At 35.9% G+C, this 13,546-nt stretch overlaps 1 protein-coding gene across 26 annotated transcripts in view; it reads left to right on the top strand.

The window, feature by feature from the left end:
- Positions 1-13,546, top strand: part of SOX6 (SRY-box transcription factor 6) — a 657,692-nt gene that overhangs the window by 370,931 nt on the left and 273,215 nt on the right. The gene's annotated exons all lie outside the window — the stretch shown is intronic.

Here is a 13,546-nt window from a genome sequence, read left to right as displayed (position 1 = left end):
GCAGTCTCTAATATTGATGAGTGAGCACTTAGGCATATTTTTGCAAATCTGCGTGAACAGTCATATTTTTGTGTCCTTCCAAAATTTTGAGTGATATTTATGGAAAATAGTAGAAACAATTTTGGTAAACATCAGCCTGGGTTCTGGACTCAGACTGCCTGGGTTAGAGTTCTGTTTCAACTACATATTAGCTGACTTTGGGGAAGTTTCTTAACTTCTCTGTCCTCATCACACAGACTTGTAGATATTAATGGAGTTCATACATTTAAAGCACTTAGTTCAATGCGTATCATATTATTTCGAATGTTATAATATCAAATACTCAATAAATGTTAGTTATATTACCATTATGGGTAGATAAAAAAAAAAATTTTTTTTCTTTTTTTTTTTTTTAACAAAAATCTCCCAGGAGGCTACAGATAGTCATGAAGTAGGGTACAAATCCATTTATATTTTTGCCCAGTTGTAAGACAGTGTTTAAGAAGGTGTTTACTTTATGCTCTGGGGAAAGCTAAGCTAGTTTATGAAATAATTGCAAATGATAACAAAAAATTAGACAAATTTTCAGAGAAAGAAAAATACATATTTGGTGTCCTTGTATGAATTACCTTTCCTCCCCCAACCTTATTCCTGTCTCTGGCTCACCTTGCTGAAATGTCCCATTCTCTAAAATTACCCTTGCCTCCTTCCCCCTAATCAAATAGATCCTTTGCACAGGTGATCTTAAGCGATATGAAGAAAAATATCTGTTTGATTAAAATAGTTCACAATAAGATGTTAATGACCAATTGGCCTAACTCTCCAAAGGAGATGTTTTATTCTAACGATGAGCTTATGAAATGCAAAGAATCCTTACTTTATGTAATATATAAGCAAGATTTAAGAAAATGTGTTATATAAATTTGAAACATACACAAAGGTAGAGATTCTTGGTGTAATGAATTCCCATATGCCCATTACCTAGATTCTAGAATTTTCAAGATTTTGGCATTCTGGCTTTATTAGCCTTTTCTTCTCTTCCTTATGTATATATATTTTTTCTGAAGTAATAGAAAAATTTTAAAAGAGGTATATCTTTCCAATGTCTATTGCCTAGACTACCTTCACACTATTATACTCCCATGCCAGAAGAAAGTCGTTATTGTTGTTAAGTACTGTGGAGTCAATTCTGACTCATAGGGGCCCCATGTGGCAGAGTAAAATTATCTCATAGGCTTTTCCAGGCTGTAATCTTTACGGGAGTAGATTGCCAGGTCTTTCTTCTGTGGGGCTGCTGGGTAGGTTCAAACTACCGACCTTTTGGTTAGCAGTCAAATGCTTAACTGCTGCACTACCAGGGCTCCTTAAGCTGTGTGTGTGTGTATTCCTGACTTATGTAGCTGCATGGGCTGATGAACTCAAGATTCTCAGGTTAGATGGCAGGCTGCTGGCTCACAGGCTGAGAAGTCTGACAAATCCCAGGATCATCAGACAATATGACAGATGGATCAAGTCCCCAGAGCTGGAGTCAGATGATGATGAGCTGAATGCAGAACCCAGAGCAAGTAAGCTTTGTCAGAATTTATATATGTATATATATATATATATATATATATATATAGGATGCTAGCCACACCCCAAAGGAAACTCCCCTTACAACTAATTGGCTGATCTCATCAGATCATGTCATGGAGGATGACTACATCATTACATAACTGCCAAACCACTGAGAATCATGGCCTAGCCAAGCTGATGCACAGTCTTAACCATCACACGTCTATGCCTATGTCCACATCCACATATTTATATCTATATCCACATCCATGTCTACATTCACATTCACATCCACCCCCACACCTGCACCTACACCTATACCTATATCTGGAGTCTCTGGGTGGTATAAATGGTTAATGCACTTGGCTGCTAACCGAAAGGTTAGAAATTCAAGTCCACCCAGAGGAGCCTTAGAAGAAAGGTCTGGTGACCTGCTTCTAAAAGGTCAGCATCGAAAACCTTGAGGAGCAGAGTTTTACTCTGATGCACATGGGTTCTCCATGAGTCAGAATCGACTCAGTGACAACTGGTCTCTCTCTATACATATTTATTGTATTGCTGTAGTTCTAAATACTAATAACTAATACTGATGTGTGTATGTATGCATATATTCACATTTTTCCTATCTCAGTCTTCGGAGAGGGTCTAGAAGCAATGGGTGTACCTAGCAATCAGAGGGCCCTGTACTAGTGAGCAGACCTAGATCTTGTTTTTTAACTAGCATTTTCCAATAAAAGAATCTAGGGTTCCTTGACAAAAATGATTTCAGGGCTGTACGGGGAACATACAAGATGTATTCAAAATACCTTGTGATGCTAGAAAGTAATAAAGTGCTCAAAAAAATCATAGGAACACATCAATAGGAAACAGGAGCAATGTTGGAGAGGCTCCCACTGGTCAAATCTGGGAAAATAAGAGTGGTAAAATAAAAAATAAAGAGGGATGCTAATGAATTATAATGCATAGAATAAAATAAGAATTCACAAGTGCATGTTGACATAAATACATACATGAATAAATAAATAAATTGGGGGTAAGGGAAAGTTCTTCCTTTCAGTGTAATTGCAACTAATAAATATAAAAGGAATGATGGAATTATCTGGCAATCATCACTGTAATAATTCTTTCAGACAAGAATCATCAATGGGTGCTAAAATTAGTGGCCAAAAAATTATGGTCATGTATGTTTATATGTATAATATACATATAAAAAATTATTTTTTTATACATATACATACACATATATACACAGGGAGAGAAAGAGAGGAAGGGAGGGAGGGAAATAAGAGGAGAGAGAAAGGTACGGAGGGAAAGAGAGAGAGAGAATATGAATGAATGATTAAGCAAGAGTAAAATGTTAACATTTGGGGAAACTGTATGAAGGATATACACAGAAATTCTATTTTTGCAACTTTTGAAGGTATTTCAAAGCAAGCAGTTAAAAAAAGGAGAAACTTTGACCATTAATTAATATATACAAAATGCCTTTCACTGCTGAACATCCAAAAGAATTTTTAAGGTTTACTTTTTCCCTTTTGTTTAGAGCTGCAGTTCTGTTCTGATGTTATGCAATTACTGGGAACACCAAGTGCCCAGTGTCTGTTACTTCAGGACCTTAAGGAAACAAATATACAAATTCCCAGGTACCCGTGAATTATTCCTTCCTTTCTATTTTATAGGCAGATAACTTGAAGGTATAATAAGGATCCTAGTCAATGGCTCATAATAGTTCCTCACTAAAAGTTTAAAACAGGAGTCAAAGAATGCTTTCTCTTTCTGTAGTACAATTGAAACTATAAATGAGCTGAATGTAATTACTATCTGAAATTTTATTTTGGTCAGGAAGCCAGTGAGAGTGATTAAGGCTCAGTTAGTATTGTAATCCAGAAGTTGCATCTAGGAGCACTCTGGGGGTCCTTGGGAAACGATAAATTAGGATGAAATCAATGCTATTGTTTTTAGTCATTTCAGCTCTTGTTGGAGGCTCCTTTAAGTTTAGAGCTCATTGCCATCATTGTTATTCTTAATACTTTTATTACTGTTGCCCTTGATGGAATTCACTTGAAACAAACCCCCTGAAAACCAAAATATCAAGTTTTGTTACAGACATTAAGTTTTATATTCTGAGAATATCTTGCAAAAACCAAAGCAAGTGGGTCTAAGGAGGGAAAAATCTGTAGTAGGTAACTTGACAAGACTTGTGTGAATTTTGAGAATATAGTAAATGTTAAGTAAAGGGATAGCAATTGTTTGAAGTGGTAAATTTTCTAGGTATGGGACTGTCACACAGATCATGGAATCTTCTTTCTCAACAACTAATTATCTTGCCATTCAAGACTCTTACATCAAACTCAGGGAAGACCTAAGAATTCTTTTCTGCACTTTGATCTTAAAGCATCGTTGATCTGACCATAGGATGTTACCACGGTTTTTCTTCCTGTGGTGGATCACAATACAAGGACAATTTCTTGCAGTAAAGCCAATACCTCTATAATTCAAGCATCTGTATGTGGAATACAATTTCATATGTAACAAGCACTTTCATTTGTCTGGAAAATGTAACTACTCTGAAGATTGTACAGCTATGTATTATCATCCATGTGACAGTTTGTTGAAAGGGTATGAAGTTCTTCTTTAAATATTACACTTGTTTGTGGCTATAGCCAATGATTAACAGAACTTGCACTCTGAGACATTGTCTTTTTTCTTTTAAAGAGTTCACTTTTAGACTGACTATTTTTTGTTGTTGTCGTTGATCAGCTATGCTACATTTCAGCTTAGGCTTCAGGTATCCTAAGAGTGTTTCTTCTATCTAGGTGGTGTTTATCTCCCCCCACTTCAGCACAGGGCCTGGCCTATATTTTACTATCATCTTTTTCTATGTACATTCAGACAATTTTTGAATACCAAAACCTGTTTTTCAGGATTACATTGTTAATGAACTTGACTTGCCATTTAGTAGTAAGAAATTGTTAAACGTCACATTTGATGCTCAAAATCCAAACCTGTTGCTGTTGAGTCGATTCTGACTCTTGGTGACCCTCTGTGTTACAGAACAGACCTACTTCACTGGGCTTTTTTTTTTTTTTTTTGGTGTAATCTTTACAGAAGCAGATTGCCAGGCTTTTCTTCTGTGGCACCACCAGGTGGGTTCAAACCACTAACCTTTAGGTTAGTAGTGGAGCGCAAACAGTTTGCAGCACCAGGGACCTTTGATGCTCATCTTGCTGTTGTTGTTAGGTGTTGTGCAGTCAGTTCGGACTCATAGCGACCCTGTGTATAACAGAACGAAATACTGCCCGCTCCTGCGCCATCCTCACAGCCGTTGCTATGTTTGAGCCCAGTGTTGCAGCCACTGGGTCAGTCCATCTCGTTGAGTGTCTTCCTCTTTTTCGCTGACTCCCTGCTTTATCTGGCATGATGCTTTTCTCCAGGAACTAGCACCTCCTGATAACATGTCCAAAGACAGCTACCTGGCCAACCAACGGGAAGAGGTCCATATTCATGCCCATTCCAAAGAAAGGAATCCAGTGGAATGCGGAAGTTGCCAAACAATATCATTAGTATCACATACAAGTAAAGTAAATAAATTTTGATGCTTTTAGTAGAGCCAAATATCATAGATATATAACGTTATGAGCTTCCAATATAGTTCATAACTGGATTCCCTTTGATGTTGCCTGTTACCAAATTTGAATAGAGGATAAACAGGCACATGGGTTTCATCTTGAAGCTGTATCTGGGGCTGTTGAAAGAGCCCTTGTGCTCTTATGTAATTAAGAGAGCTGGTCAATGTTTGGAATTTTCACAAAAGATTACTTAGTTAAACTTTGCTATCAGTTTTCCCTTGCAATGATAAGATGGGATTTATTTCTTTTTTTACCTAAGTTCCAATTTTGCTTTCTCTGGTGACAAATTTTTTCCTTTTCAAAGACATAGGTTTAGCTTTTATTCTCCTTGCACTCAAAATGTAAATGTTGAAAATGAGGCCAGGTTGAAATTGATTTAAAAAATGTAAGTTTATGTAGTTTTCAAAATCCTGGCAATTTCTTCATTTATTGCCCTAGCCCTCAGAGAACTGATAGTTCTAAAGACTAATACCCTGACCCAGTCTGCTTTGAAGTCACAAGCTATCATTCATCTTCAGTTCACGTTTTCTTATAAAGGATGGTGTTCAATTAAAAATAAAACAAACAAACAAAAAAAGACACAAAATTCCAGAGTTGAGAGTGGAACTCCAGAAGGGAAATTTCTGGTGGGTTGGGTGAGTTTACAAAGTGTCCTAGATCTAACACCTTAAATTGCATCTTCCCCTGGGATTTTCTTCTTGATTCTCTACTACTACCATTACATTGAACATTAGGAATCTGTGACTCTTTGAAATGTTTTCTTTGGTGCCCATCCGCATAGCCAAAACATGCTATAAAAAAACTGAAAATCTACAGCAGAACAAAAGGTAAATAATTATAGAAAAATTAAAAAAAAAATTGAACTGTTTGCTTGTTCTGAGGATCCCAGTAAGATTTACTGCACCCTAAAATTTCTCATCATTCATTCATTCACTTATTCATTTTCATTGATTCAAAATATTTTTATTTAATGTCTGACACGTACAAATGCCTATGCCAGACAAAAAGGATATAGTAGTGGGAAAGATAGATATGGTTCTTGGCTTTATAGAGCTTAGAGTCTGATAGAGAGGATTGATGATGAAGTAATTATAATAAAGTATGACGGAAGTCATGATTTGGAAAATATAGGATTCCAACAGAGTCTATTGAAGGCATCCCTGAAGAAATGACTTTTAAGTTGTGACTAAAAGTACAAATAGGAATTAGTTGGGTAAAATGGAGTAGTGGAATGTTTCAGGCAGGGGAGAGCATGTGTAAAGGTCACAGGTTAGAGAGAATTTACGCAGGTGGTAGGTGGCACTTAAAAGGAACCCTGGTGGCTCAGCGGTGAAAGTGCTCAACTGCTAACCAGAAGGTCGGCAGTCTGAACCTACCAGCTGCTCCGCAGGAGAAAGATGCAGCAGTCTTCTTCTGTAAAGATTACAGCTTCAGAAACCCTGTGGGGCAGTTCTACTCTGTGCTATAGGTTTGCTGTGAGTCAAAATCAACCCAGTAGCACACAACAACAGGTGGTGCTTTGGAGGAACTGAAAGAGTTTCAGTATGACGCGACTATGCGGTAGAATGGAGAACCTAGAAAGTGGCGAGAGGCTGGAGTTGTAAGTGGGTTTCAGAACGTGGAGGAACTTTTAAGCCATACTATAGAATTTGGACTTTATTCTAAGGGTAAATGTGGTAAATGTTTGGAGAATTTGAAATCAAAGGCTGCCGAAACTTTGTATCTTTCTTGGCCTCCTTAATTTCGACTTCCCTAACTACTTATCTTCACATGATAATGGTCACATGGAAGATCTCGGCTTACTTCCAGCCACAGGAGCTATACGTGGTTTGTTTGTTTTGATCCAAGACGAAGTTACATGCACTTCTCAGTCACTGTGGGATCTTATAGGAGGCCTGGTGATGCAGTGGTTAAAGTGCTGGACTGATAACCAAAAGGTCAGAGGTTCGAAACAACCACCAGCAGCTCCGTGGGAGAAAGATGTGGCAGTCTGCTTCTGTAGAGATTTACAGCCTCCGAAACCCTATGGGGTCACTGTGAGTTGGAATCGACTTGACTGTAGTGGGGTTTTTTTTTTTTTTTGGTGCATTTGTTGTTCTCTGGAGCCAGTTTCGTCCAAAGCCAATTGTCAGATGACCCCTTCTTAGCTTAGATGATAGTTGTGCTCATCTCTGGAGTAGTCTGTGGAGACCTACTAGGGTAAACATTTCACCTCAACAAATGGACAAGTAACTTCAAAAAGTGTTTTTCATTATCATTTCCACAATATAACATACATTTCATAAGAACTACTAGCTCGCGTGTAGGGTAATAATTCTTTACGTGTAAGTTTTTGCTTTGAAGTATAGCATGCGTATGGTAAAATACACAGTCTTAAAGTGTACAGCTTGATAAATTTTTACTTATGTGTATACTCATGTAACTATCACCCAGAGCAAGATATTGAACATTTCCAGAAGGCTTCCTAATTCTCTATCCTAATCATAACCCCTGAAAGATAATCACTGTTCTGACTTCTATCATTATAGATTAGTTTTGCCTGTTCTTGAACTTCCTATAAATGTAATCGTAAAGTGTGTATTTTCTTGTGTCTGGCTTCTTTCACTCAACATTATATCTTTAAGATTTATACTCATTGTTCTAGGGAGTGGTAGTTTGCCTGATGTTGCTATGTAGTATTCTATGTATCAATATAGCACAATTTTTTTATCCATTCTAATGTTGATGGAATTTGGATTATTTCAGGTTTGTAACTTTATGAATAATCTTGCCATGAATATTCATACATGTGTTTTTGAAGGACATTGCACTAATTTTTCTTGAGTATATACACATAGTGGAATTGTTGGAATATTGTGAAGGTATTTATTTAGCTTCGATAAGAACTGCAAATAGATTTCCCGACTTGGTTTTACCAGTTTGTACTCTAAGATATGAGAGTTCTAGTTGCTTCATATTCTTGCCAACATTTGGTATTTTCCATCTTTTGAATTTTAGCCTAATTTTTTTTTTTTTTTAGTAGTACTCATTGTGATTTTAACTTTTTTCTTTTTCTCTAATAACTAGTGATGTTCATCACCTTTTAATATGCTTATTGGCCATTTGTATACCCTATTTTATATGCTATGTGTTCAAGTATTTTACCCATTTTTCTAGTGGTTGTTGGTCTTATTGATTTATAAAAATTTTTAACATATTCTGAATATGATCCTTTGTCAGGATATAGCAAATACCTTCTCTCATTTTTTTGGCTTTTCTTTTCATCCTCTTATGGTTGTCTCTTGATGAACTGAATTTCTTATTTTTAATTAAATCTGATTTATCAATCTCTTCCTTTATGATAAATCTTTGTCTCTCTCAAGATCAAAAAGATATTCTTCCAGAAGCTTAATTGTTCTATATTTTACATTTAGGTTTATTATCCATCGGAATTGGTGGTGGAAGGTAGAGGTTAAGGCTCATTTATTTCCATATGGATATCCAATTAACCCAACAAAGACCATCCCTTCCCTTTGTATTGATATTTTTGTCAAAAATCAAGAGACTGTATATATTTCTGAATTCTGGATTCTCTACTCTCTTCCACTGGTCTATGATTATCTTTTCACCAATGCAGTCCAACTATAACTTTGTAATAAATTCGTATAGTAGGGTATGGTCTTTTAATTTTGTTCTTCAAGATTTTCTTGGCTATTTATGGTCTTCTATGGTTGCGTATACATTTTATAATTAGCTGCTGATTTCTTTAAAAAAATCTTGCTGGGATTTTAATTGGGACTGCATTGTATCTATAGATCAATTTGGGGAGAATTTACATCTTAATATTTTGACTTCTAGTGCATAAGCATGATACATCCTTCCATTCATTTAGGTTTAAAAAAATTTTATTTCAGTAATGTTTTGTAAGGCTCTTTGGGTCACACACACAGTTTCTGCTCGATTACTAACCAAAGGCAGGCTGCTTGAACCCACCAGGCAGCCCTGTGAAAGAAAAGCCTGGCAATCTGCGTCCGTAAAGATTACAGCCAAGAAAACTATGGAGCAGTTCTCTTCTGTAACAAAATTTGTAGGGTTTATTTATTTGTTCGTGTGTGTGTGTATGTGTAGAGAGAGAGATAGAGATGCTGCACATTTTATAGATTTATTGTTGTTTAAAAATTATATATCTTTTTTGGCAAATACATGAAAATAAATAGGGATTTTTATATTAACCTCATATCCAGAGACATTGTTAAATATACTTACTAATTCTAATCACTTATTTTAGGCTTTACATTTTTTTTTCTATCTACATAATAAAATTGTGAATAATGAATTTTATTTCTTATTTTCATATATATGTTTCTCTGCCTAGGGTCTCCAAGACAATGTTGAATTGAAGGGTAATAGTAGACATCTTTGTCTTGTTCCTGAACTCAGGGGAAAACATTTAATGTTTCACATTAATAATGATATCTGCCGTAGGTTTTTGATAGATACCTTTGATCAAAATAAGAAAGTACCACTTTATTCCTAGATTACTGAGAACTTTTTTTTCAATCATGCATAGCTAATGAATGTTGTAAAAATGCTTTATCTGGTAATCTAATAAAATGATCATATGATTTTCACCTTTATTTTGATAAGGCGTATGTTATATTAATTGGTATCTGAATCTTTAAGTAACTTTGCATTCCTGGAATTAACCACCCTTGGTCCTTTTTTATATATTGTTGGATTATATTTGCTGATATTTTGTGGATGACTTTTGTATCTATGTTTATGAGGAGGATTGGTCTTTAGTTTTCTTTTTTGTGTCCTTGTTAAGGTTTTGCAGATCTCATAAAATAAGTTGAGAAGTGTTTCCTCTGTTTCTATTCCCTGGAAGAGTTTGTATAAGATTGATGTAATTTCTTCCTTGAACATTTGGAAAAACTCACCAGTGTAGCAATCAGGGCCTGGAGTAGCCTCTGTGGTAAGCTTTTTAATTATGGGTTCAATATCATTAACAGATATAGAACTATTTCAGTTTTCTTTTTTATTGTATTTTAGATGAGGGTTTACAGCACAAATTAGTTTCTCATGAACAATTAACACACATATTGTTTTGTGACCCTGGCTGCCAACCCCGCAACATGTCAGCGCTCTCCCCGTCTTGACCTTGGGTTCCCTGTTGTCAGCTTTCCCGTCTCCTCCTGCCTTCTTGGCCTTGCCCCTGAGCTGGTGTGCTCATTTAGTCTCGTTTTGTTTTATGGGCTTGTCTTAATCTTTGGCTATTTCAATATTCTATTTTGGCATTTGTATTTTTCAGGAAATACTTCTATTTTATCTGAACATTCAAATTTATTAGTATAAAGTTGCTCATACCAGTAACAGTGACCATCAAGTCAACTCTGATTCCTGGCGAGTCCATGTGTGTCAGAGTAGAAGTGTGTTCCACAAGGTTTTCAATGGCTAATTTTTCAGAAGTAGATCACCAGGCCTTTCTTTCCAGGCACGTTGGGTGGACTCGAACTGCCAATCTTTTGGTTAGCAGCCAAATGTCTTAACCATTTGCACCACCCAGGGACTTCTAAGTTGTTCATACTATCCTATTATTATCAGTATCTATAGGAATATATAGAGATGTCTCCTTTTTCATTACTAAAATTAATAACTTTTGTGTTTTTATTACTTGATCAGTCTTGCTAAAGGTTTATTAGTTTCATTAATCTTTTCAAAGAGCCATCTTTTGGTTTTCTTTATTTTTCTCTACTGTACTACTGTTTTCTATTCCATTGATTTATGCTTTCTATATTTCTTTCATTTTCTTTTTTTGGAGGGTTTATTTTACCATACTTTTTCTAGCTTTGAAGATGGAAGCTTAGATAATTGATTTTCAACCTTTCCGCTTTCGTGATATATGTATTTAAAGTTCTAATAGAGGTGGGTCAGGGGTAGAATTCTTGCTTTCCATGCAGGAGACCTGAGTTCAATTCCTGGCCAATACATCTCATGCATAGCCATCATCCGTCTGACAGTGGAGGGTTGCATGTTGCTATGATGCAGGGTTCAGTGGAGCTTCCAGACTAAGATGGTCTAGGAATAAAGGCCTAGCAACCTACCTCCAAAAATTAGCCAGTGAAAATCCTATGGATCACAACAGTTCAATCCACAACCAATCATGGGGATGGTGCAGGACTGGGCAACATTTTGTTCCATTGTATGTGGGGTCACCATGAGTTGGAGGCCAGCTCAACGGCAACTGTCAGAAACAGGGAAGGTTTAATAACTGCAGTAGCTGACATGCAAGTTTTGAGATGCCAAATTTTCATTATAATGTAGTTCAAAATTTTTTCCGATTTCCATTATAATTTATTTTTTTTTCCATGGATGGTTTAAATGTGTTGTTTAAATCTTTATCATTTGAGGGATTTTCTAGTTATCTTCCTATTGTTGATTTCTGTTTTGATTCCACTGAGATCAGATATCACACACTCTCCGATTTTAGTTCTTTGAAATCTGTTTAGACTTGCTTTGTCTCTCAACATGTGATCTATTTGAGTAATTTTTCATGGGCACTTGAACAGAATGTGCATTCTGCCATTATTTAGTGTAGTGTTTGATATATGTCAATTAGTTCATGTAAGTTAATTACATTGTTCACACATTCTATATTTATATTGACTTTTATTCTACTGAGAGAGCTTTGTTAAAATCCCAACTATAATCGTGGCTTGTCTAATTATTCTTTGTCACCTTGGTGTATGTATTTGATGCTGTGTTATTAGTTGTATATAAATTTAGGATTGCTGGATTGACACTTATATCGCTATGCAATGTTATTCTTTGTCTCTATTGATACTTCTTGCCTTAAAGTATATTTATCTGATATTAATATATCTACACCAGTTTTTCTTTTGTTAGTGTTTGCATAGTAAAACTTTTTACCCTTTTGTTTTCAACCTTTTAGTGTCCCTGTGAGTCAGAATTGACTCAACAGCAACTGGTTTGGTTTTTTATATTTAAATGTAAGGAACTGTGGTGGCACAATGGTTAGGCACCCAGCTACTTACCGAAAGGTTGGGAGTTTGAACCCACAGCCTCTCCGTGGGAGAAAGACGTACCAGTCTGCTTCTGAAGATCACAGCCTCGGAAACCCCATGGGGATGTTTTACTCCGTCATATTATAGGGTCGTGATAAGTTGGAATCGACTCTGTGGCACACAACAACAACATATTTAAAGTTAATCTCTTGTAAATAGTCTGTAGTTGGGTTCTGTTTTTCATCCAGTATCATAATCTTTTTTTTTTTTTTGCCATATTTAGTCTGTTAAAATATGTTTTCTGATATTTGGTTTTAAGTCTGCCATTTTACTGTTTATTTGCTGTTTGCCCATCTGTTCTTTATTCCTTACTTTTTGGCCTTAATCTGTATCCACCAAGGATTTTTTTAATTTAATTTTTCCTCCTCTATAAACTTATTGATCACATGGTCTTTCATGATTTTTTTTTAGTGGCTACCCAGTCTCCCATTTTGAACTACTATGTTGGTTGTTGTTGGTTGCAGTCCAGTAGGCTCCTTCCTACTCATGGAGACATTATGTGTAACAGAATAAAACTTTGCCCAGTCGTGCGCCATCTTCATGATCATTGTTATGTTTGAGTCCATTGTTTTGACTATTCTGTCAATCCAGTTGAGGGCTTTCTTCCTTTTTACTGACCTTTTACTTTACCAGCCTTGATATCCTTTTCTAGTGATTGGTCTTTTCTGAGGGTATATCCAAAGCAAGTGAGCTGAAATCTTAGCATCCTCAATTCTAAGAAACAGTCTGGTTGTATTTCTTCCAAGATTGATTTGTTCATTCTTCTGGCTGTCAATATTCTAGTATATCCAGTATTCTTCACCAACACCACAATGTGAATGCATCAGCTTTTCTTTTGTCTTCTTTTTTCATTGTCAGGCTTTCACATGCATACGAGGTGACCAGAAAGGACATGGCTTGGGTCAGGCACACCTTAGTCATCAGAGTGACATCTTTGCTTTTTAAAACTTTAAAGAAGTCTCTTGAAGCAAATTTTGCCAGTACAATACATTGTTTGATTTCTTGACTGCTGCTTCCATAGGGGTTGATTGTTGATCTAAGCAGAATGAAATCATTGACAACTTCAGATTCTTCTTCGTTTATCATGACGTTGTTTACGGGTCTAGTTATGAAGATTGTAGTTTTCTTCATGTTCAGGTCTAACCCATACTGAAGTCTATAGTCTTTGTAGATACAATTATACATCAACTAAAATGACTAAAATTAAAGTACTAACATTAACAAGTATTGGTGAGAATATGAAGCAACTGGAACTCTCATACATTGATGATGGAAGTGTAAAATGATACAAGCACTTCAGAGAAGTTTGTCAGTTTCCAA

This window comes from Elephas maximus, chromosome 7, assembly GCF_024166365.1.
Source record: "Elephas maximus indicus isolate mEleMax1 chromosome 7, mEleMax1 primary haplotype, whole genome shotgun sequence".
Classification (NCBI taxonomy): domain Eukaryota; kingdom Metazoa; phylum Chordata; class Mammalia; order Proboscidea; family Elephantidae; genus Elephas; species Elephas maximus.
Note: the sequence above shows the minus strand (reverse complement) of the source record. Positions and strands in the feature narration are given on the sequence as shown.